Raw genomic sequence first — 5,359 nt, forward strand, 5'->3', positions numbered from 1 at the left:
GCTAGTTCAAGCTAACTCAAGCTAGCTAAAGCTAAGACAAGCTAACTCAAGCTAACTCAAGCTAACTCAAGCTAACTCAAGCTAACTCAAGCTAACTCAAGCTAGTTCAAGCTAACTCAAGCTAACTCAAGCTAACTCAAGCTAGCTAAAGCTAACTCAAGCTAACTCAAGCTAACTCAAGCTAACCCGAGCTAACTCAAGCTAACTCAAGGTAGCTAAAGCTAGTTCAAGCTAGCTCAAGCTAGCTAAAGCTAAGACAAGCTAACTCAAGCTAACTCAAGCTAACTCAAGCTAACTCAAGCTAGTTCAAGCTAACTCAAGCTAGCTAAAGCTAACTCAAGCTAACTCAAGCTAACTCAAGCTAGCTCAAGCTAACTCAAGCTAGTTCAAGCTAACTCAAGCTAGCTAAAGCTAACTCAAGCTAACTCAAGCTAACTCAAGCTAGCTCAAGCTAACTCAAGCTAACTCAAGCTAACTCAAGCTAACCCGAGCTAACTCAAGCTAACTCAAGGTAGCTAAAGCTAGTTCAAGCTAGCTCAAGCTAGCTAAAGCTAAGACAAGCTAACTCAAGCTAACTCAAGCTAACTCAAGCTAACTCAAGCTAGTTCAAGCTAACTCAAGCTAGCTAAAGCTAACTCAAGCTAACTCAAGCTAACTCAAGCTAGCTCAAGCTAACTCAAGCTAGTTCAAGCTAACTCAAGCTAGCTAAAGCTAACTCAAGCTAACTCAAGCTAACTCAAGCTAGCTCAAGCTAACTCAAGCTAGTTCAAGCTAACTCAAGCTAGCTAAAGCTAACTCAAGCTAACTCAAGCTAACTCAAGCTAACTCAAGCTAGCTAAAGCTAACTCAAGCTAACTCAAGCTAACCCGAGCTAACTCAAGCTAGCTCAAGCTAACCCAAGCTAGCTAAAGCTAACTCAAGCTAACTCAAGCTAATTCAAGCTAACTCAAGCTAACTCAAGCTAACTCAAGCTAACTCAAGCTAGCTAAAGCTAACTCAAGCTAACTCAAGCTAACTCAAGCTAACCCGAGCTAACTCAAGCTAACTCAAGGTAGCTAAAGCTAGTTCAAGCTAACTCAAGCTAGCTAAAGCTAAGACAAGCTAACTCAAGCTAACTCAAGCTAACTCAAGCTAACTCAAGCTAACTCAAGCTAGTTCAAGCTAACTCAAGCTAACTCAAGCTAACTCAAGCTAGCTAAAGCTAACTCAAGCTAACTCAAGCTAACTCAAGCTAACCCGAGCTAACTCAAGCTAACTCAAGGTAGCTAAAGCTAGTTCAAGCTAGCTCAAGCTAGCTAAAGCTAAGACAAGCTAACTCAAGCTAACTCAAGCTAACTCAAGCTAGTTCAAGCTAACTCAAGCTAGCTAAAGCTAACTCAAGCTAACTCAAGCTAACTCAAGCTAGCTCAAGCTAACTCAAGCTAGTTCAAGCTAACTCAAGCTAGCTAAAGCTAACTCAAGCTAACTCAAGCTAACTCAAGCTAACTCAAGCTAGCTAAAGCTAACTCAAGCTAACTCAAGCTAACCCGAGCTAACTCAAGCTAGCTCAAGCTAACCCAAGCTAGCTAAAGCTAACTCAAGCTAACTCAAGCTAATTCAAGCTAACTCAAGCTAACTCAAGCTAACTCAAGCTAACTCAAGCTAGCTAAAGCTAACTCAAGCTAACTCAAGCTAACTCAAGCTAACCCGAGCTAACTCAAGCTAACTCAAGGTAGCTAAAGCTAGTTCAAGCTAACTCAAGCTAGCTAAAGCTAAGACAAGCTAACTCAAGCTAACTCAAGCTAACTCAAGCTAACTCAAGCTAACTCAAGCTAACTCAAGCTAGCTAAAGCTAACTCAAGCTAACTCAAGCTAACTCAAGCTAACCCGAGCTAACTCAAGCTAACTCAAGGTAGCTAAAGCTAGTTCAAGCTAACTCAAGCTAGCTAAAGCTAAGACAAGCTAACTCAAGCTAACTCAAGCTAACTCAAGCTAACTCAAGCTAACTAAAGCTAGTTCAAGCTAACTCAAGCTAGCTAAAGCTAACTCAAGCTAACTCAAGCTAACTCAAGCTAGCTCAAGCTAACTCAAGCTAGTTCAAGCTAACTCAAGCTAGCTAAAGCTAACTCAAGCTAACTCAAGCTAACTCAAGCTAACTCAAGCTAGCTAAAGCTAACTCAAGCTAACTCAAGCTAACCCGAGCTAACTCAAGCTAGCTCAAGCTAACCCAAGCTAGCTAAAGCTAACTCAAGCTAACTCAAGCTAACTAAAGCTAGTTCAAGCTAACTCAAGCTAGCTAAAGCTAACTCAAGCTAACTCAAGCTAACTCAAGCTAGCTCAAGCTAACTCAAGCTAGTTCAAGCTAACTCAAGCTAGCTAAAGCTAACTCAAGCTAACTCAAGCTAACTCAAGCTAACTCAAGCTAGCTAAAGCTAACTCAAGCTAACTCAAGCTAACCCGAGCTAACTCAAGCTAGCTCAAGCTAACCCAAGCTAGCTAAAGCTAACTCAAGCTAACTCAAGCTAATTCAAGCTAACTCAAGCTAACTCAAGCTAACTCAAGCTAACTCAAGCTAGCTAAAGCTAACTCAAGCTAACTCAAGCTAACTCAAGCTAACCCGAGCTAACTCAAGCTAACTCAAGGTAGCTAAAGCTAGTTCAAGCTAACTCAAGCTAGCTAAAGCTAAGACAAGCTAACTCAAGCTAACTCAAGCTAACTCAAGCTAACTCAAGCTAACTCAAGCTAACTCAAGCTAGCTAAAGCTAACTCAAGCTAACTCAAGCTAACTCAAGCTAACCCGAGCTAACTCAAGCTAACTCAAGGTAGCTAAAGCTAGTTCAAGCTAACTCAAGCTAGCTAAAGCTAAGACAAGCTAACTCAAGCTAACTCAAGCTAACTCAAGCTAACTCAAGCTAACTAAAGCTAGTTCAAGCTAACTCAAGCTAGCTAAAGCTAACTCAAGCTAACTCAAGCTAACTCAAGCTAGCTCAAGCTAACTCAAGCTAGTTCAAGCTAACTCAAGCTAGCTAAAGCTAACTCAAGCTAACTCAAGCTAACTCAAGCTAACTCAAGCTAGCTAAAGCTAACTCAAGCTAACTCAAGCTAACCCGAGCTAACTCAAGCTAGCTCAAGCTAACCCAAGCTAGCTAAAGCTAACTCAAGCTAACTCAAGCTAATTCAAGCTAACTCAAGCTAACTCAAGCTAACTCAAGCTAACTCAAGCTAGCTAAAGCTAACTCAAGCTAACTCAAGCTAACTCAAGCTAACCCGAGCTAACTCAAGCTAACTCAAGGTAGCTAAAGCTAGTTCAAGCTAACTCAAGCTAGCTAAAGCTAAGACAAGCTAACTCAAGCTAACTCAAGCTAACTCAAGCTAACTCAAGCTAACTCAAGCTAACTCAAGCTAGTTCAAGCTAACTCAAGCTAACTCAAGCTAACTCAAGCTAGCTAAAGCTAACTCAAGCTAACTCAAGCTAACTCAAGCTAACCCGAGCTAACTCAAGCTAACTCAAGGTAGCTAAAGCTAGTTCAAGCTAGCTCAAGCTAGCTAAAGCTAAGACAAGCTAACTCAAGCTAACTCAAGCTAACTCAAGCTAACTCAAGCTAGTTCAAGCTAACTCAAGCTAGCTAAAGCTAACTCAAGCTAACTCAAGCTAACTCAAGCTAGCTCAAGCTAACTCAAGCTAGTTCAAGCTAACTCAAGCTAGCTAAAGCTAACTCAAGCTAACTCAAGCTAACTCAAGCTAGCTCAAGCTAACTCAAGCTAACTCAAGCTAACTCAAGCTAACCCGAGCTAACTCAAGCTAACTCAAGGTAGCTAAAGCTAGTTCAAGCTAGCTCAAGCTAGCTAAAGCTAAGACAAGCTAACTCAAGCTAACTCAAGCTAACTCAAGCTAACTCAAGCTAGTTCAAGCTAACTCAAGCTAGCTAAAGCTAACTCAAGCTAACTCAAGCTAACTCAAGCTAGCTCAAGCTAACTCAAGCTAGTTCAAGCTAACTCAAGCTAGCTAAAGCTAACTCAAGCTAACTCAAGCTAACTCAAGCTAGCTCAAGCTAACTCAAGCTAGTTCAAGCTAACTCAAGCTAGCTAAAGCTAACTCAAGCTAACTCAAGCTAACTCAAGCTAACTCAAGCTAGCTAAAGCTAACTCAAGCTAACTCAAGCTAACCCGAGCTAACTCAAGCTAGCTCAAGCTAACCCAAGCTAGCTAAAGCTAACTCAAGCTAACTCAAGCTAATTCAAGCTAACTCAAGCTAACTCAAGCTAACTCAAGCTAACTCAAGCTAGCTAAAGCTAACTCAAGCTAACTCAAGCTAACTCAAGCTAACCCGAGCTAACTCAAGCTAACTCAAGGTAGCTAAAGCTAGTTCAAGCTAACTCAAGCTAGCTAAAGCTAAGACAAGCTAACTCAAGCTAACTCAAGCTAACTCAAGCTAACTCAAGCTAACTCAAGCTAGTTCAAGCTAACTTAATGAAGTTAACCCAAGCTAACTTGGGTTAATGAAGTCAAACTCAAGCTAACCCGAGCTAACTCAAGCTAACTCAAGCTAATTCAAGCTAACTCAAGCTAACTCAAGCTAATTCAAGCTAACTCAAGCTAATTCAAGCTAACTCAAGCTAGCTCAAGCTAACTCAAGCTAACCCAAGCTAACTTAAGCTAGCTTAAGCTAATTAAAGCTAATTAAAGCTAACTCAAGCTAACCCAAGCTAACTTAAGCTAGCTCTAGCTGGCTGCCACTGTTAGGCCATTTGGGAGCGCTTTTCTCGCACTCTGATTGGCTGCCACTGTTAGGCCATTTGGGAGCGCTTTTCTCGCACTCTGATTGGCTGCCACTGTTAGGCCATTTGGGAGCGCTTTTCTCGCACTCTGATTGGCTGCCACTGTTAGGCCATTTGGGAGCGCTTTTCTCGCACTCTGATTGGCTGCCACTGTTAGGCCATTTGGGAGCGCTTTTCTCGCACTCTGATTGGCTGCCACTGTTAGGCCATTTGGGAGCGCTTTTCTCGCACTCTGATTGGCTGCCACTGTTAGGCCATTTGGGAGCGCTTTTCTCGCACTCTGATTGGCTGCCACTGTTAGGCCATTTGGGAGCGCTTTTCTCGCACTCTGATTGGCTGCCACTGTTAGGCCATTTGGGAGCGCTTTTCTCGCACTCTGATTGGCTGCCACTGTTAGGCCATTTGGGAGCGCTTTTCTCGCACTCTGATTGGCTGCCACTGTTAGGCCATTTGGGAGCGCTTTTCTCGCACTCTGATTGGCTGCCACTGTTAGGCCATTTGGGAGCGCTTTTCTCGCACTCTGATTGGCTGCCACTGTTAGGCCATTTGGGAGCGCTTTTCTCGCACTCTGATTGGCTGCCACTGTTAGGCCATTTGGGAGC

This window comes from Convolutriloba macropyga, unplaced genomic scaffold (genome assembly GCF_964194025.1).
Source record: "Convolutriloba macropyga unplaced genomic scaffold, txConMacr16.3 SCAFFOLD_5183, whole genome shotgun sequence".
Taxonomy (NCBI): Eukaryota; Metazoa; Xenacoelomorpha; order Acoela; family Convolutidae; genus Convolutriloba; species Convolutriloba macropyga.